General features: G+C 41.4%; 1 protein-coding gene across 1 annotated transcript in view; it reads left to right on the forward strand.

Moving 5' to 3' along the window:
* Positions 1-17,253: 17,253 nt before the first annotated feature.
* LOC147703006 (serine/threonine-protein kinase 32A-like) overlaps positions 17,254-21,091 on the forward strand; it is a 717,281-nt gene continuing 713,443 nt past the window's right edge. Inside the window, exon 1 of the mRNA XM_086928864.1 lies at positions 17,254-17,340. The gene's annotated coding sequence lies outside the window, so the exon portion shown is untranslated. The remainder of the gene's footprint in view (positions 17,341-21,091) is intronic.

Here is a 21,091-nt window from a genome sequence, read left to right on the forward strand (position 1 = left end):
TCCAGCTAAAAGTTTAAACAGCTTGTATATCGTTGACTAAATGCTTAGTGTTGGACACACAACTAATCATTAGCCGTATATTTGTTGTTTCTATTACTACCAGATTATATATTTTAGAAAGTACCTATTAGTGACGTCTCTTGCACTTAGAATCTACTGTCTCACACCAACAATATACCCTTCACTATATATAAATTATTTTTGTACAGCTTCTAAACATGACAATTAATATATATTGTTCTTAATTCTACCTTTTCCCTTTTTTTGTAACCCCTTCGTGCCAACGCAAGTACTACCTCCCTGGTGCTGCGCACATCCGTTGGACGTCGAAGCATCGCCCGCTCATTAATTCTACCGCACTACTGGAGAATTAACGCAGCGTTTAAGGGATTAATAAATATTTACTCTTTCACAATAGGGTCTACTTATAAAATATTTACCTATCTCATGCAGTCAACTCACATGAGACCATTAAAGATTGTCTCCCTGAATGTACTTGGTCTGACACACTTGATCAAAATGAAAAATACTCACTTACATTGGTCACAACAAGCCTTATCTGGGAATATTGCAAGACACCCACTTTATCTCACAGGAAAGTGAAAAATTAAAGCGAGATTGGTCGTCCATGTCACACATGCATTCATCACTTCCAATAACACTATTCAGAAAGTGGGAGTCAATGTATAGTTGCCACCTCAGAGAGAGTGGAGCCATGATAAATCTTGTTGTGGAAGGTGAAAGCGAAGCCAAACGGATAAGTCCATCAGTATTTTATGTTGTCTTGCATTACGTTTTCCTTTATCGGGCAAAACGGCTAGCGATGTGCCAGGTTGGAGAGAGCACAGGTGGCAATTTGAAATTATATATCCTCATACTTCTGCGCTGCCTTGAAGATCGCTTCTTTAATTTTAAAGGAGTGGACCTTGGCTAGGACATCAGTGGGTGTTTGCTGCCGCCAGGGTTTGGTGGGACTACCTTGTGAACTCTGTTAATTTTGAAGTAACTACTGGATGGGGTTAGCAACTCTGAGAACAGGCCTGTGACAAAGGCTTCCAAGTCTGGTCCCTTTGTACCCTCCTCCAGGTTGCATAGACGAATGTTGTCTCTTCGAGGCCTATTCTCAAGATCCTCACATTTTCGGATAAAGTCTTGGAGTTGTGTATGCATGAATTTCATTGAGTCTTCTGTCTGGCCAGTGCGGTGGTCGAGCTCCTGCAATTTAGCTTCAGGTCCAGCGTGCAGGTGACCACTGAGTCTACATCATGTTGGAGCTGTGTTAGTTGACATTGAATATCTGAGAGAAATTCCTCCAAGGAATCCTCTAGATCGGATTTGGGTTCCTACCATAGTTCCCTCTTGAAATCTTGTTTAGTGAGCGCCATGATGCCTTCTACACCCCCGTTGGAGTTCCCTTGTGTGTCTACACTGGCGAGAAGTAGCTAGATACTCTGCTAACTTGAGATTTTTGGGGTGACATAAAGTCAGTAATCACAGTATCAAGGGATGCCGAGAAACTAGTCAGGGATTTTGGGTAAAAGTCTCACGTAAAGTGAGTTTTTGTTACTGTGACGTAGCGGTATAGAGTCAAAATAGGTAGTTTTTATTATCGACTAGACATAATATCGAGTAAAAAATATAGAATGGACATTATATCGACTAGACATAATATAGACTATCAAAATATCGACTAGAAAATTTTAATATCGAATTGAATGGACATAATATCGAATCAAACATATAGAATGGACATAATATCGACCAGACATAATATAGACAACAGAAATATCGAATTTAAGGTAAGTTAATATTAATTTTTAATTTTTGTGAAATATAATTCTGTAGCGGGTTGTGGGTTTATAGGGGAATAGGGTGGGAAGTAATTTAATTATAATTAATTAAATATGTTATTTTATTTATTGTTATTTATTTAGAATTCATTGTTAATTTATTAATAATTGGTAATTCATTAAAATATAATTGGTAATTAATTTTAATTGATTAATTGATAAATATGTTAATTTTAGTAATATATTTTCTGTAGCGGGTTGTGGGTTTAAAGGGGAATAGGGTGGAAAGTAATTTAATTATAATTAATTAAATATGTTATTCTATTTTTTGGTATTTACTTAGAATTTATTGTTAATTAATTATTAATTGGTAATTAATTAAAATATAATTGGTAATTAATTTTAATTGATTAATTGATAAATATGTTAATTTTAGTAATTTATTTTCTGTAGCGGGTTGTGGGTTTATAGGGGAATAGGGTGGGAAGTAATTTAATTATAATTAATTAAATATGTTATTTTATTTATTGGTATTTATTTAGAATTCATTGGTAATTAATTATTAATTGGTAATTAATTAAAATATAATTTGTAATTTATTGTAATTGATTAATTGATAAATATGTTACTTTTATTACATTCTTTTCTGCAGTGGGTTGTGTGTTTATAGGGAATAGCTTGGGAAGTAATTTAATTGTAAGTAATTAATTTTTTTTTAAATGTTTTGTGTCTAATTTTTATTTATTTTTATATTGTGAATTGATTTATTGGTAATTGGTAAATAATTAGTTTTAGTAGGTAATTTTTATTATTAGTTAATTTTTATTTGTAATTTTAATTGATTAATTATTATATTTGATAAAATTGTAAAATATTTAATTTACTTTGTAATTGGTATTAATATTTATGTTATTTATATTTATATATGAAGTATTTACTTTCCCTACTATTGCACTCACTGGAGTGGAAATAGTAATTTTTACCTCTACGCTATCCAACGCTTTCCCAACTGTTGCACTCACTGGAGTAGGAATAGTAATTTTTATCTCTACGCTATCCAATGCTTTCCCTACTGTTGCACTCTCTGGAGTAGGAATAGTAATTTTTATCCCTACGCTATCCAACGATTTCTCTACTGTTGTACTCAAAGGAGTGGGAATAGTAATTTTTACTCCTACGCTATCCAACGCTTTCCCTACTGATGCACTCTCTGGAGTTGGAATAGTAATTTTTACCCTACGCTATCCAACGCTTTCCCTACTGTTGCACTCACTGGAGTGGGAACAGTAATTTTTATCCTTACGCTATCCAACAGTTTCCCTACTGTTGCACTCTCTGGAGTAGGAATAGTAATTTTTATCCCTACGCTATCCAACGCTTTCCCTACTGATGCACTCACTGGAGTGGGAATAGTAATTTTTACTCCTACGCTATCCAACACTTTCCCTACTGTTGCACACACTGGAGTGGGAATAGTAATTGTTACCTCTACGCTATCCAACGCTTTCCCTACTGATGCACTCTCTGGAGTTGGTATAGTAATTTTTACCCCTACACTATCCAACGCTTTCTCTACTGTTGCACTCACTGGAGTGGTAATAGTAATTTTTATCCCAACGCTATCCAACGCTTTCCCTACTGTTGTACTCTCTGGAGTAGGAATAGTAATTTTTATCCCTATGCTATCCAACGCTTTCCCTACTGTTGCACTCTCTGGAGTTGGAATAGTTATGTTTACCCCTACGCTATCCATTGCTTTCCCTACTGTTGCTCTCTCTGGAGTGGTAATAGTAATTTTTACCCTCTCACTATCCAACTCTTTCCCTACTGTTGCTCTCTCTGGAGTGGTAATAGTAATTTTTACCCTCTCACTATCCAACGCTTGCCCTACTGTTGCACTCTCTGGAGTTGGAATAGTTATTTTTACCCCTACGCTATCCAATGCTTTCCCTACTGTTGCTCTCTCTGGAGTGGGAATAGTAATTTTTAACTTTACGCTATCCAACGCTTTCCCTACTGTTGCGCTCTCTGGAGTGGGAATAGTAATTTTTATCCCTACGCTATCCAATGCTTTCCCTACTGTTGCACTCTCTGGAGTGTGAATAGTAAATTTAAATATTGTATATGTTTTGTTAATAATATGTATATGTTATGGACACTTTGCACCGAAGGGAGAGATGGTTGGGGACCGGAGGGGACGGCATGTTCTTCGGCAAACAGGTGTGGAAACAGTTTTCACCATATCAGCGCTTTGTCATCCCCACGCAACGTTTTCCAGTTTAAGGCACAAGGAACTGCATGCTGGGACTGGTAGTCGTTACTCAAGATGCGACTTCCTTAGAGACATTTGCGTTAGGCATATGGGCCGATGGGGGTGGAGCAAAGCTGGACTAATCAGAAGGGGCGGGACACTATGTTAAGAAATCTTGCCGCCACCTGATGCACCTACACCCGTGGCGCTGATGAAGGCTATTGGGAAAAAATAAGGAGGACCCCACACTGAATTATGAAGGACCGTGGGGAAAACAGACTTTAAAAACAACAAACGTCCCAGGTTGGTGGACAAAAAAGATTGTGTCCTATTTTAGTGTTGGTCAAATGGGCATGGTAATTGTGGGATATAATATTTGTCAAATGGGACGGGCGTAAATTCCGCGGGAAAGGCAAAGGTACAAGCTAGTATGATTAGTTATCCATATACAGAAAATGCGCACTATAGTCTCTAGAATAGACACGGGTAAATGACAGATTCTCAGCAGTTGCTTCAGATACCTTCAACAAGTATTACAAAACTGATTACGTCTTTTTAACAAGTATTACAAATTTATCACCACATGTGTTTGGTAACAATATATAAATTTTATTACACTTCATAAATTTACAGTTTATCTTAAAAACATTTAGCAATAGATATGATCATCACAATAATTTTTGATAAAAACACAGAATCAAAAGGTCGACGCGGCGTTTCGGCTTTCTTTAGTACACCTTCATCAGGACTGATTCTTGTTATTCCAAATGGAATTATTGCCCATGTGGAAGGAACTAGTTGGTTCAGTGGAGAGTCCTTTTTAAATACGGACGGTTGGTAGGTCGCAATTTGCTGGTAATATTGTGCAAAATTGATTACCACTTTCTGTCCCGTATTAAGCTGCCAGAAGGAGCCACCGTTTTGTATATATTTTCGGCAATGTTCTCCCATAGGAGCCGGATGAACGGTTGCTGAGATCCAAAACCACTTTCAATTAGGTCAGGATGTGTCAGATACACGATCAATATGTTCGGGATTAACCTCCTCACGTTGTTGATCTCAATATTACTGGTTACGGCCTCCCTGCTCCTTTCTTCCTGGCAGCCCGTCCTTGTTTTCACCGCACGGCGTTTGATAGTGTCTCCTTCTGGCAGCCTAATACGGGACAGAAAGTGGTAATCAAGTCCCCTACGAAATGCATAAATAAAACGTTCTCAAATTAGAGGAAATTGAATTTACCCCTCTGATACTAGAGACAGCGCAACTTTGCACAATATTACCAGCAAATTGCGACCTACCAACCGTCCGTATTTAAAAAGGACTCTCCACTGAACCAACTAGTTCCTTCCACATGGGCAATAATTCCATTTGGAATAACAAGAATCAGTCCTGATGAAGGTGTACTAAAGAAAGCCGAAACGCCGCGTCGACCTTTTGATTCTGTGTTTTTATCAAAAATTATTGTGATGATCATATCTATTGCTAAATGTTTTTAAAGTTGTTTTTAAGATAAACTGTAAATTTATGAAGTGTAATAAAATTTATATATTGTTACCAAACACATGTGGTGATAAATTTGTAATACTTGTTAAAAAGTCGTAATCAGTTTTGTAATACTTGTTGAAGGTATCTGAAGCAACTGCTGAGAATCTGTCATTTACCCGTGTCTATTCTAGAGACTATAGTGCGCATTTTCTGTATATGGATAACTAATCATACTAGCTTGTAACTTTGCCTTTCCCGCGGAATTTACGCCCGTCCCATTTGACAAATATTATATCCCACAATTACCATGCCCATTTGACCAACACTAAAATAGGACACAATCTTTTTTGTCCACCAACCTGGGACGTTTGTTGTTTTTAAAGGCTGATGAAGGCTAACCCCTAGCCGAAATGCATTCGCCCTGACAGCGGGTGTGTACTGCTTTCCTACCTGCTGCAGTTGAATAAAGGCTGTTCTCACTTGTTCCCCTGCGTTGGCCTCTTCACTCTCGGCGGCGGCAGAGGTGATAGATCGCACATTTCAGTGCGGACTCCAGTACCGCGCAAAGAGGCTCCCGTCTCACTAAAGTTGGCTCTGAAATTACTGGTTGCTGTTTCGGCGGCGTTTGGATTCGGCCCGGGTTCCGGGATTTGTCAGAGCTCACCTTCTGGTCATGTGGATATTATGGCGGAGTTGAAGTCATTTGGCTTCACGTTGGTGAGGTTCAGCATGTCTGCCTTGCCCCCACTTTATGGACACTTTGCACACGAAGGGAGAGATGGTTGGGGACCGGAGGGGATGGCATGTTCTTCGACAAACAGGTGTGGAAACAGTTTTCACCATATCAGCGCTTTGTCATCCCCACGCAACGTTTTCCAGTTTAAGGCACAAGGAACTGCATGCTGGGACTGGTAGTCGTTACTCAAGATGCGACTTCCTTAGAGACATTTGCGTTAGGCATATGGGCCGATGGGGGTGGAGCAAAGCTGGACTAATCAGAAGGGGCGGGACACTATGTTAAGAAATCTTGCCGCCACCTGATGCACCTACATCCGTGGCGCTGATGAAGGCTAACCCCTAGCCAGAATGCATTCGCCCTGACAGCGGGTGTGTACTGCTTTCCTACCTGCTGCAGTTGAATAAAGGCTGTTCTCACTTGTTTCCCTGCTTTGGCCTCTTCACTCTCGGCGGCGGCAGAGGTGATGGATCGCACATTTCAGCGCGGACTCCAGTACCGCGCAAAGAGGCTCCCGTCTCACTAAAGTTGGCTCTGAAATTACTGGTTGCTGTTTCGGCGGCGTTTGGATTCGGCCCGGGGTTCCGGGATTTGTCAGAGCTCACCTTCTGGTCGTGTGGATATTATGGCGAAGTTGAAGTTATTTGGCTTCACGTTGGTGAGGTTCAGCATGTCTGCCTTTCCCCCACTTTATGGACACTTTGCACACGAAGGGAGAGATGGTTGGGGACCGGAGGGGACGGCATGTTCTTCGGCAAACAGGTGTGGAAACAGTTTTCACCATATCAGCGCTTCGTCATCCCCAGGCAACGTTTTCCAGTTTGAGGCACAAGGAACTGCATGCTGGGACTGGTAGTCGTTACTCAAGATGCGACTTCCTTAGAGACATTTGCGTTAGGCATTTGGGCCGATGGGAGTGGAGCAAAGTTGGACTAATCAGAAGGGGCGGACACTATGTTAAGAAATCTTGCCGCCACCTGATGCACCTACACCCGTGGCGCTGATGAAGGCTAACCCCTAGCCAAAATGCATTCGCCCTGACAGCGGGTGTGTACTGCTTTCCTACCTGCTGCAGTTGAATAAAGGCTGTTCTCACTTGTTCCCCTGTGTTGGCCTCTTCACTCTCGGCGGCGGCAGAGGTGATGGATCGCATATATATATATATATATATATATATATATCGTTTAAACCACGCTCCACATACACTCCTGTGATGTTATATGACAACATTGACATCTTCCATGATGCAGCTGTGAAAGAGATCAATGTGCTACACTCAAAACTGCTCAACTCCAAACGTAGGAAATATACACAGAATGATCAATACCTGAAACTCATCAAAAAGATCCAACAAAATGAAAATATCATTGTCAGGCAATCTGATAAGGGGGGCAATATAGTTTTATGGCCGCGAAAACTATATTTGGAAGAAGCCCTCTCTCAGTTAAACAATCCAGATTGTTATAGACACAGTGACGTCACCCTGATCAAGAAAGCCCAGGCAGACTTTTATTCATTACTGATGGGGTGGAGATCTTTTGGACTACTAAGTATGGATGAGCTCAAGTACTTAAAGAACGACAACCCGATCATGCCAGTTTTATACCTAATCCCAAAGGTTCACAAGAACCCGGTCAACCCCCCGGGAAGGCCAATAATAGCAGCTTGCCGTGGACTGCTAGAAAAGACAACCATCTATGTAGACTCATTCTTGCAAGAATTTGTACAAAGCCTACCATCCTTCGTTCAGGATTCCAATGATTTTGTGCGCAAAATCGAGGACATAAAGTGGGATCCAGAATTATGGCTTATTACGTTAGACGTTACGTCTTTGTACACCAGTATCAATCATCAAGATGGTCTACGAGCTACATAATTCTTCCTGGGACTGAGACCGATAATAATGGCAGATCATAACCGTATGTTGTTATCTATGATTTCATTCTGTTTACATCACAATTTCTTTATGTTTAACAACAGATATTACCAGCAAGTCAGGGGTGTAGCCATGGGGGCCTGTTTCTCTCCCAGTTATGCCTGCCTTCATATGGGCTATTGGGAGAGACAGGTCCTCTTTGGTGAACACTCTGACATTGCCATGCGGTCTATTGTACGCTGGTATCGTTTCATAGACGATGTGTTCCTAGTTTGGAGGGGAAGCCGTCAGGAAGCTGAGCATTTTATTGAGATTCTCAACTGCAATAACTACAACTTGCAGTTTACTTCTGAAATCAGCAGGGAACAGGTACATTTCCTAGACATGACAGTATCAGTTGGACAGGATAAACTTGAAACCAGGTTATACAGAAAGCCCACGGCGGGCAACACAATACTCCATGCCAGTAGCCATCATCCGGCCCATCTCATACGCAGCATCCCCTATGGGGAGATGTTGCGTATCAGACAGTTGAGTAGCACTTTAGCTCAATGTCATGTAGCTCAGCAGGCTAGCAGGACTAGATTCCTGGCAAGGGGGTATAATCCTGGGCTGATTGACAAGGCTATTGCTAAGGCTAATATCCTGTCACGAAGTGAAACCTTACAACGTAAGACCACTGTCGTGCCAACCACCTCCCAAGATCAGACAGTCAGACTGATCTGGGCCTACAACAGGCAACATAGGGTGCTTAGCAAGATCATTTCCAAACACTGGGGTTTAATTAAATGTGACCCTATCATAGGTGACAAAATTCCAGCTACACCATCAATCACCTATAGAAAAGCGTATTCGATGCAAGATGCATTGGTCAAATCAAGCCCAGAGGTTTTATCAAGTAAGAACTGGCTTGATAAGAGCAAAGGCTTCAGGAAGTGCTCTTCCTGCAAAGCATGCCAACATGGGCTTAATAAAACAGAATATGCAGTCCCATTCACCCCCAGTGCACGCAAGATCAAGAAACAACTGACTCGTGGTTTATGTGCTGGAGTGTCCGTGTGCCCTGCGGTACGTGGGTAGTACCAAGCTGCAGGTGCACAAGAGGATACTCCAGCACATAAGGGCCATCAATACCAGTGACCCGGCGTATCCGGTGGCCCGCCATTTCAAGGAGCACCACAACAATGATAGCACCCTACTACGCTACTATGCCATATATAATGTGGGCCCACTGAGAAGAGGAGGAGATAGGGAGGGAGCCCTTAGGAGGTTGGAGACCAGATATATACTGGAAATGGATAGCAGAGCCCCGGGGGGGTTGAACTCTACGGAAGACTTTTACACCTGTCTCTGACCTATCAACATGATATAATTCTCTGTTCTGGATCTCCCACCCCTTATTCAGTCAGCTATTGAGTCTATCTGTCTTGGTGCCTAATCAGACATGGCAATATGATACTTCCAGCTTATCTGATATTCTGTGCATGTCTAGAGGTACTTATGGCCCATTTGTGTAATGTAGCCTAGGCTTAGGCTACATGACTGTTCAATAAACGCCAAGTAGTACTAACAACGAAAAAAAGGTAAAAAAAAGTAAAAAGAGAATCAAAGGCAAAAACACAAAAAAACTATATAAAATGTTAGAAAAAACAAAAAATTGATTCACACTATTCACCTTCACGTCAAATGCTAAATTGTGTCTACCAAATAATGGATGCATGTCGTAAAAGAGGTAAATGGGAAGAGAGGCTGCGACATTCTTGGACTTTTTAGGAAAAGGATGTCTCCTCTCTTCGTCATTTTCTTTAAAGACACAGACAAACTGTAAGCTCGTGCAAAACATTGAGTCAGGATGTTGCGATCTCTAGGACCGGTTAGTGCATTTATGCACCGAAGTGTACGGATTACCTGAGTTCTCATCATGTGTATATAGTGTATACTCAATGTATATATATTAACTATTAATGTTTGTATATATATTTATTACACACTTGATTTTAACATTGTCTTGTTTTATATGATTGTTATTTATTGAAATTCCAATTATTTATATGACACTATTTGCACTTTCCTGGCTTTTTGCATGTTGTCCATTTTGCACTATTTTCCTAATCGTTTAATGGGATTATCCCGAGATTAGAGCATTGGAAGGTACACTGATGATAGCACTTTGCATTTGCACCTTATTGACATTTTTGTACATTGCAGAAATATTACTTATAAACTAGACTAGGGATTATCCCGTAATACTAGTAGTAGCAAACGCTACAATGTTGTCTGTGTCTATTAATGAGAGCATTTTGCATGTGACCATATTCCACCAATGGTTGTACATCTTGACTAGCATTTGCACTTTAAATACTGCCCCCTCCCTTGCATGCGTCATGTGACCAAGGCCTCTGTGAAGGCCGAAACGTTATGCTGAGGTGTGCCGTTTTCCTAATTGAATAAAACACTGCTCACCTGCATTTGGGTCTCCTCTCTTCATCTGCGCCGAAGGTATCCAGGACTGGGCTCCAGGCGAAAGATAGCACAGATTGTCTCATATATATATATATATATATATAAATATATATATAAATATATATATATATATATATATATATATATATATATATATATATATATATATTATATATATATATATATATATATATATATATATATATATATATATATATATATATATATATATCCAAACGGGTCCTCAGCAAGGCACTCGGAGCAACGATCAGCCGCGCTACCTTAAAGAAAACAGCAGGACCAGAAATTCCGTGAGTTGTGATTTTATTCGGCAACAAACGGCAGCATAACGTTTCGGCCTCTCACAGGCCTTGATCACATGATGTTACACGTTCGAAAGGCAGAATTTAAAGTGCTAGTGCATGATAGCGGTAACCAATCAGAGTGGTGTAAAGTGCATAGTGAAGTAAACATAGTAAAAATACTACGTAATTACTGACATGTATCACACGCTCTGCAGTTTTACACATAATAGAAGTTCGCTAGTGTTGGGATAAATCCCATAAGCAGAATACATAGTGACAGTGTGTCTATATACAGTGAAATATATATGTATATACATTATTTATACAGTGACCGGATAAATCCATTGGCATCATCAAGCTCCCCCAGGTAAGAACAGACAAACCAATAATGCATATGTTCCTGCTTAAATGCAAATAGGCAGTATGGGAATATACACTGCTGACTATGTATGGATAAATCCCTATACCAACACATCAAGACAATGTTACTACATAAATGCATATGGAAGTCTGGGCTAGTTGATAAGTTCATACATCGTTAAACTCGGGAACCTGATCATAGGACACACTTTGGTCTAATAACACTGCATTATATAGCCAACTAACACCACACTGTAATTAGGTTACCTGAATTGTGGAAAAAAGTGCAAGTGAATAATTAAAAACAACGGACAGATTCAAAATCGATTATAATCATGATAATGATGTTATATTAGTTATAATCAAATCTGCCGAACAAAGCAATAGGATCACCGGGTATAATAATCAAGACATATGGGCAAACCATAACAGAAGACAAACCACTGGCCAAGCTGGAAGTACTGTACATAACCATGATGTGGAATCTCTAAAGAAAAAACATCTCATATGGTGCCCTGAGGAACAAACACTTGGAGATATCATATTCATATAACAGGACTACAAACAGGTATAAAAATCCTCCGATGCATTTAATCCATTCGGGAATTTACTATCTAGCATGAGAATGTAGCGTGTTTCTAATCTTCTCAATGCTGCCTCCCTGTTTCCGCCCCTTCTCATTGGTGCAATGGTATCTATGGCATAATATTTCAAGAGAGAGCTGTTGCTGTTATGCTTCTCTCTAAAATGTCTCGCGACCGGATATGCTGGGTCGTTGGATTTTATGGCCCGTAGATGCTGTAGGACCCTTTTATGCACCTGTAATTTGGAACTGCCCACGTACCGGAGGCCACATGGGCATTCCAAAACATAAACAGAAAAATCGCTTTTACACGTGATTTTTTTCTGTATTTTGCATGGGGCGTCTGAGAATGGAATGCAATATTCGGTTTTATTAACCCCCTGGATGCATGCCTTGCACGAAGCACATTTTCTGAAGCCTCTGCTCCCCGCCAACCAATCTTGTTTGTTTACCAACTCAGGGCTTGATTTGACTAATGCGTCCTGAAGGGAAAAGGCTCTCCTGTATGCGATAGCCGGTTTCGTGGGCATATCCTTACCTATAATGGGATCGCACTTGACCAGCCCCCAATGCTTATTTACAATTTTGTGTAAAGCACCATGCTGGTTGTTAAAGGCCCAAATGAGTCTAGTTGGTTGATGTGTTGGAGTTATGATGGAATTGCGTGCCCCTCTATGAACCAAGGCTTCAGGGCGGGGTTTGGCATTGGCTTTCCTGATGGCAGCCAGGATCACCTTTTCCTCATACCCACGAGCCAGAAATCGCTGTTTGCATTCTTCCTGGGCTTTTTGGTTCTGTGCTTCAGTGCTGCAAGCTCTTCTGATCCGCAACATTTCCCCGTAAGGGATACTGCGGATCAGATGGGGAGGATGGTGGCTCCGGGCATGTAGCACCGTGTTGCCAGCCGTAGGCTTCCTGAACAGGGATGTTTGTATTTCTCCATTAATGATATCAATGGCGATATCCAAAAATGTTGCATGTGAGCTGCTGATATCGGAGGTGAATGACAGGTTGTAACTGTTCACATTTAACCTGTTGATAAATTCTGTTGCCTGTTCAGTGGTTCCCTTCCAGATCATGCATACATCATCGATGTATCTGAACCACCGAACAATGTGATTCCTGCAGATCTCCGAGTGTTCGCCACTGAGGACCTGTCTCTCCCAGTACCCCATGTGGAGGCAGGCGTAACTGAGAGAAAAACAGGCCCCCATGGCCACTCCTCTGATCTGCTGGAAATATTGCCTATTAAACATAAAGTAATTGTTATTCAAACAGAACTTTATCATCGATAACAGCATTTTGTTGTGTTCTGCCAGAACAATCGGACGGAACCCCAAGTAATGAGCCACTGCCCTAAGGCCATCCACATGGATGATGCTAGTATATAGGGCAGAGACATCAAGCGTAACAAGCAGGTATGTTGGATCCCATTCAACCGTGCTAAGCTTTCTTAAAAAGTCACTCGAGTCTTGGACATAAGAGGGTAATCCTAACACATATTCCTGCAAGTATGAGTCCACATAGATGGTAGTATTCTCGAGCAAACCCCCACATGCAGAAATAATAGGTCTTCCGGGGGGTTTCTGTGAGTTCTTGTGGATCTTGGGGATCAGGTAGAGGACCGGCATTATGGGAAAGTCATTAATATACATATATATATATATATATATATATATATCCGACAAAGTCCTTCCCCAAAGAAAAAGGCGGAGGCCCAGCGAGAACAGGTAGGAAGCTTTATTGCGTTTAAAACCTCACTGTAGGCGAATGCATTTCGGCGCAGTAGCCTTGTCAGCGTCGTGAGGGAACAAGGGGAAGGGGAACAAAGCACACTTTTAAATGTCCTGCTGCTGCTGGATTGGCCGCGGCTGCTCCACCCCCGTAGGGCTCTGCCTTCTGTAGTCCTGACTGTAGGTACTTGGACTACTGGATCCAGAATGCAGCAGTCCGATTTCTGGTCCACCGGCAGTGTTGGTTAAGCCACATCTCAGGACGGTGTGCCCCATATGTCCAATTGTCCTCTTGTTATGCACAATTTCTGCTCCCCTCCGTCTCACCGCACACCCACTGTGTCCAGGCGTCTTCTCAGCGGGGACATGTGACAATGCAGCTAGTCCAACGTGAGGGTCGATACCCTCAGCAACGCGTCTCTTCAACCTGGATATGGTGGTGGGTTGTCCGTGTCACTACTATGACGTGTGCAGAAGCCGGAGCGTTTTGCCAGAAATCGGATTTCCTCTTGCTGTTCGGGGGTCTCCTATCACGTCACTGGCATGCATGAATGAAATCCGACAAAGTCTTTCCCCAAAGAAAAAGGCGGAGGCCCAGCGAGAACAGGTAGGAAGCTTTATTGCGTTTAAAACCTCACTGTAGGCGAATGCATTTCGGCGCAATAGCCTTCGTCAGCACCGTGAGGGAACAAGGGGAAGGGGAACAAAGCACACTTTTAAATGTCCTGCCGCTGCTGGATTGGCCGCGGCTGCTCCACCCCCGTATATATATCTATATGTTTTAAAATATTTTTTTTTTAAAGTTACATTGAATATTTATTAATTTTACATGTATTTAAGTATTTTAAGTATGTTTAAATTAATTATATTTATTATTATATTACTTTAAAATTACTTTTAAGATATTTAAAAAATTCGATATTTTTGTCTATATTTTTTCCTATTGATATTTTGGAGTCGATATTTTTGTACTTACCTGTTTGTAGATAGTTAGTCGATATTCTGGCATTCTATATTTTTACCTCGATATTTTGACTGTCGATATTCTGTCAGTAATCCGACGTAGCAGAGTATAAGTTTGACGGCGTTCAGTGGAGCCGCACTTCACTGGAGTTAATGTGACCAGTAGAGGGAGGGGGACCCCAAACCGGTGGTCTTCAGATTCTCCTTAAGGGCTTCATGTGTCCCAATTTGTTGAGAACTAGCGAAATGTGCTCAGTCCAAAAGATACTACTAATGATGAATACTTCGGAATTAAGCACTCTGGGGCAGGATACAGATTATACGAATGAATATGATTCCCAAATTCAACTATATTTTTTAATTGATACCAATTTCTATCATAAGATCTTTTTTCAGAGCAATGACTGCCACGATTTCTCGGTTCATATGGGAAGGTGATAGATCTTGCATAAATCGTCCAAAGTTACAATCATCCTCTGGGAAAGGATGCCTATGTCTCCCTCATTTTAAAAATTATTGGATTGCACAATGACTAGCTCACTCTGTTTATGTTCTACCCACTCATAGGAACACTCTATTTTGGGTTAAGTTCGAAAAGTTTTTACTCTAGTCTGACACGAAAGGGGCAATTTATTATACTAAATGTCCGCGATTTACAAACTTTACTAACCCCGTCATTTACTCCTCACAATTAGCCGGGCAGAAGGCACATATGCTCACAAACACTTAGATTCTTCTCCACTCTCAAGCCCCACAATGGAACAATGTAGACATCACGTATAAGGGGGTTTAACTCAATTGGTCTCTCTGGGCCAAACATAAAATAAACTGCATTACTGGTGTGTTAACACAACAACATTCTTTAAAATCATTCACGACCTTACAGCAAAAATTCAAGCTCCCTTCACCACAAATCAATGGACACATAAACATTCCTCTGTCCTTCCTTTAGGTATGACAAAAACTCTTGATATAACCTCCCAATACCCAACTGCACGGTATCTTCACTCTTGGAAAAACTTTAAAGGAACTGTCTTCGGTTTTTATGACGTTCTAATTGATCATTCTTTCTCTATACAAACTTCCACTATTTTAAGAACTTGGTGGTCCTCGTGTTTAAACAGGAAGCTTTCAGACAAAGACTGGGACACATTATTGGGATTTTTTTTTTTTAAAGGGCTTAGACAATCCAGTCTTAAATGTAACGATTTTAAAATACTACTCGGCTGGCACTGGTCTCCGGCCGAATTATACTCAGCCAAACTCAGTCCCGATTCCCTCTGTTGGAGAGGCGAGAACCTGATTGTGACATAGTTCATATATTGTGGGAATGCCCAAACATTTGCACATTTTGGCTTCAGGTTGAGAAGTATTTGAAGGAACACTCTCCTATTAATCTTTCCTTAACAAAGAGTTTATTGATTTTGCACAACACCTCAGACTTACCTCCCATATCAATTCATACCCTTAAATGCCTGTGTACAGCCCTCAGTTTAGCTAAAGTCAACATGCTACATTTCTGGAAGAACAATGTTACTATTCCGACGATTTACGCATGGCTTGTAGACGTTTCATGTGGCCAAATTTGATAAAAATATTTTATAAATTAAACAAAAATGTACATTAATTTGATCATATATCGGGCTCTTTTGCAGGTTTATGACAATCCTGAATGTATGTATCCACATATTGTTGATAGGTTTATATTTATTCAAGGAATAATGTTAACATAAGTTCTATTGTTTAGTTGCATACTTACACATATTAATGAGACGATTGATCTCCTATACCTGTGAATGTGGTACTTGAACATTGCTTGTTCTTTTTCTGTCATTATTTTGCTTGTCTTTTTCGGTACCTTATGTTTATATGATGGTATTTGAATGATAGCATATCATTGCTTGTTTCTGTTGGAAAAATTAATAAAGAATTGAGATAGAAAAAGAATGCCTGGTCCCTAGTCCCACCCCTTGTCCTGCTCTAAGCACAGCCCTAAACTCCACCCTTAGGTCCACAGCCCCACTGACTGAGTGCCTGTACTAATGTTTTTCTATTTAAGGCACTGCTAGCACAGACTGTTGAAAGTACACTTAGTGCAACTTTGGCATCTTGAGGCGTGATAAAACGAACCATACTACGACGTGTAATTCATACTTAGTGGGAACAAAGGGCTCACCTGTTCGCCCCGCCTCTAATAAATGAAACAATTCCTCGAAAGCAGCAATGTGCGTAATGTAAAATGCAATGCAGTGCAGGCTGACTTGAGAATTTACCCTGCCCAGGTCCTCTTCCCCGGTCCTTTCCTCCAAAGCATAAAAAAATGGGTATGGAAATGTCCTGGTGAACGCCCCTTTTGTCCTCCTTTGGGCGCCCTCTGTGGACCTGCAGCGTTGTATTTACTTACACCTTTACCATCTCTCGCTTAGTTTCCAATTCAGCAGAGGGCTGAACACTTCCCTCCTCTGGCCTCCAGGGGGCAGCAGGCGCCCCGCTGAAAGGAAGCAGAACTTCTCTGGCGGTGTCTTTGTTCAGCACAGGTTCCTGCCGCTGCAACCGAGCTGCGCTGCTCCGGCCGGAGGACCATCTCACTCCCTGTACCTGAGACTTCAGCCTCCCCGCACCTGCAGCTTCCCCTGTGGTCGTACAGAGGGGTACCCGCTCGCCCCCCGCCCGCTGCATCAGTACGATTTCCCACGCCGCGTCCTATAGGATATATACATCCATTCTAAAGGAGCCCGCTCTGCTGCTATTGCTGACGGGTCATAAATTCCCTGCTCTCCCACCTTCCAGCACAGGTAGGTTTCCGAAGCCACGCACAACCTTGGACTTTTCCATTATTATTTAAGCAGGGGGTGTCCCTGACATGCTCGTCGTTATTTTATTGATTTACTTTAGCTGTTGCCATAACTTTTATGCAGTTGGGAACGTTTCTATAATTTCTACCATTAAGTGCAGTTTTCATTATAAATACTGCTCCGGGGAGGGGTGCGGAGAAAGAGTTGCAATTTTGCTTTGCCTAGATGATGTACAATTGGAATACCTCTGTTTTAGCCGCACTTTGCTGCGAATGAGCTATTTTCCTGTTTATGTAATTTAATAACTTTAATAGGTATTCTTTCTGGTGATTTTTGCAAGGCTCGCAAAATGCTGTGTTTATTTCTTTTAGCTAGAGAGTGCTGGTGAAAAGCTAAGAAGCAACTGCAATTAGCATTTCTTTCAGTTATTAAAGATTCCTTGTGTCCTCGAAATCGAATACACGGTCCCATCTTTGAGACTGTTTGCTTAGTTTAATAACAAAAGACACCGAAGCCTTCAAAATGCGGACTAGCGAGAAAGAATTTTAAAAAGGCGCCTTCTGCTTTAAAATGCTTGGCGCTATACTAAAGTGTGAAGTTGGATAAATATTGGAGGATGCAGGGTAAAATGGATCAACATATTCAACTTCTGAAAAAGACATGTGCATCCATCCAAACTGCAGTTTGCGAAATAGGCACTGGCTGAGCAAATACAAAGTAATTTAATTAGAGGCCTCGGCGGATGATTAGATTAAAAGAGCATTCAACAACTTCATAATTTTCACTGGAATTCAGCGAGGGCTCCAGGGAGAGAAAGGTGGGAGGGCGGGGTGGCGTTCTCGAGTGACAAAATGGTCCTTGTACCTTACCCAGGCTCTAGTTTGGGGCACGTTTCATCAGAACGTTAGTGCGAAAGTTAAAGTGGTGGTGTGCACTGCGCAAGTTTAAGAGAATATCATGTTCTCTGCAGCCGAGTTTTTTTTAAAAAAGGATACAACTGTTTGGGCACAGTGTGATGGAATAAAAAAATAGACCCTTCCCTAAAGTGGAAATGACCATGAACCTTATATTGCGGAATCCAGTTTTTTTTTGTTTTTTAAAAAAAACATGCCAACAAGAGTAAAAGTGAACAGCCAACTCCATCTTAAAATGGGGATCAGCAAAGCCCGTTTTATTTTGTTGTACAAGTTGCAGAGACCTCTGCGTAACCGGCAGGCCCCAGAGGTGTACTTTGGGGGGCTTTCTTGACGTTTTATCTTCCCTGATGGATAAACCGAGCACTTAGAACGTTCGCACCACCCATTAATTGAGCACGAAAGACAATTCAGGTTGTGTTGTATGTTATATGCATTGTCGTTATCAATTAATATTAAGTTAAACAAAATCCCACAGTTGTGAAGATGAGGTGAGATTGTGGGATTTAACAGTATCAGAACTTGGAAGAGGTTATTTATGAGTCAGCTTGTGCACACAAGGTGCACTGAGGTAAAAACACAAACAGTGTAGTTTCAGTTCGGAACCCTGTGAAAAAGCAAAATGCAAGTGTAAAAGTATACATTTAAACGAACATACGTTTTTTAAAACTTTTAGCACGCTTAGTCCCTGAATTGGACCATACAGCTAACAGCACAAGAAATGCACCGCATTGTATTGTTGGTTATTTCAGGTTTGTCGCTGAAATACCATTGTAGAGTCCAAGAGCTTTGCAAACAGAGGAGGTAAAGCCCAGTTTTACAGTGCTCATCTTATCGACCGCAGAAGGATGGAACCTTGCCAGCTCTCAAATTGCGACTCCCAGTTGAGACATTGATTTTTTTCCCCTCTCAAAATTGTTTCCTTTAATGATCATTCAACAGCCGCAGACTATTCCTCACAAAGTCGCACCTTTAATAATCATTGGAGGTATTTTCCCCTCAGTTTCTATATAAATAAATATAGGGATTTTAAACTCAATGTCATCTTCTCAGTCTTTTTAAATCTCTTGATCCATTTGTCTTATCTGTCATATTTTGTATTGCTGTGGCTCTGCACAGGAATTCAATTTTCCCTTCTCAATGATTTATATTCTCTCCATACTCATACCCGGCTAAAAGCACCTGCACCCAATTAGTTACCAGAAAATACATTTATTAGAGGGTGTAACACCCCAAACAACCCACCCCCCACCCCCGAAGCTACGCCCCTGGCTAAATATGACTGCTAATGCTGGATTGCACCAATGTGCCTGATGATAGGAGGGACAGGGCACCTCAAGAAGGGTTTTATTTCATATGTATTTATATCACATCAAAATACCAATTAGTAGAACTCTTTAAATTGTTTCTACTTGGTCTACTTGCAACGCAATAAAGACCATCGAGGCAAAAGTTATACTCACAGATGTGTTCAGAATATTTGGAAACGTTCGCTACAGAATGAAGCAAAGTTCCTGAGGGGGTTCCTTCCAGCATGCACCTGTCATAGTCCCCTTAATCTTCTATGGCTGTGGTACTCATGCTTTTCTCACATTATCATGAGGACGTCCAGTGGCGTAACGAAACTTGAGGGCCCCCCCTGCAAGGTACGTGGAGGGCCCCCCTCCGACCTCAATTGGGGTGCTGTGCTGAGTGGACCCCCTCGAGCTTAGGGCACCCACATCTCAGGGGCTTCAAGGTCCTATGTTACACCACTGGCGACCCCTCCCCTCTGCCCTCAGTCTAAGAGTGCAATGAGGTGCCATTTTCCTACCCTCTGCTCTCGTCCAGTAGGCCGGGAGTCCCCTCACTAGGCTGTTGGCTCCAGAGTTGTATGAGATTCTACCCTACAATGATCGTCCCGCACAACACAGCACGCTAAGGCCCACCTCGAGCCCCTGAGGTTTGACCAGACTGGTTGCATCTATCTCATCAAAATATGTCTTTTTGGCGATTAGTAGGCCTAATCCCTAAGAGCGTCATTCACAACGGATCTCCCGTGAAGTAATTTGCTCATAAAATAGGGAGGAAGTCTTGTAACTTTCACCCCAGCATCTTGCGTAGTTCCACCACTATACCGCACCAGAACTTCTCTGTGACGCAGCAGTCACCTGGCAGAGCACCCAGTATTATTTTGGCCTTTGGATTGTTTTTGTGGGTCTATTGAAGTTGTAGTAAACCTTCTTATCTCACTTTTAGATTGCAAAGTCACACTCTGGCTGCTAACAGAAACTCCTTTAAAACCCACAGCTCGGATCCTTTGTTTTTCTGATACTTGTACATTCAGGCGCCAGGTCTGGCGGCTTTGTGTACTAATGCGTTCACTGTAGGGGCCTGTGTTTGACCTCATGCTCGCAGGTTCAAATCCTGGCAGGTCCACTCAGCCTTTCAACCTTCTGAGGTCGATTAAAAGGAGTACCATTGAGCTGGGTAACAATAAGCATCTGTTATTCAGCGCCAAGATACCCTTGGGTGAACATGCTCTTTACGAATACTTCTGTTCATTTCGCTTTACTATCTGACTACAACTTGTATGGGTTCTGGGCATCTTGCCATCTGTAAAGGCCCCTTATCAATTTCTGCCATCCCAAAGCTGAGATCAGTCCATCCCATCTCAACTGCTAAATTCATTCAGTTTATGTCCAGCACTTCGCTTGAAAAAATGGGACGCTTTGGGGTTTATTCAGATGAAGGATCCAATGGGAAAAATTGACATTTGCTAGGTATATACCTTCAAGGAGCGACTGGCTTTTTCCCAATAAATGAGCATCCTCTAATTTATCATTCACAAATGATTA

This window comes from Lissotriton vulgaris, chromosome 7 (genome assembly GCF_964263255.1).
Source record: "Lissotriton vulgaris chromosome 7, aLisVul1.2, whole genome shotgun sequence".
In the NCBI taxonomy this organism is placed as follows: Eukaryota; Metazoa; Chordata; class Amphibia; order Caudata; family Salamandridae; genus Lissotriton; species Lissotriton vulgaris.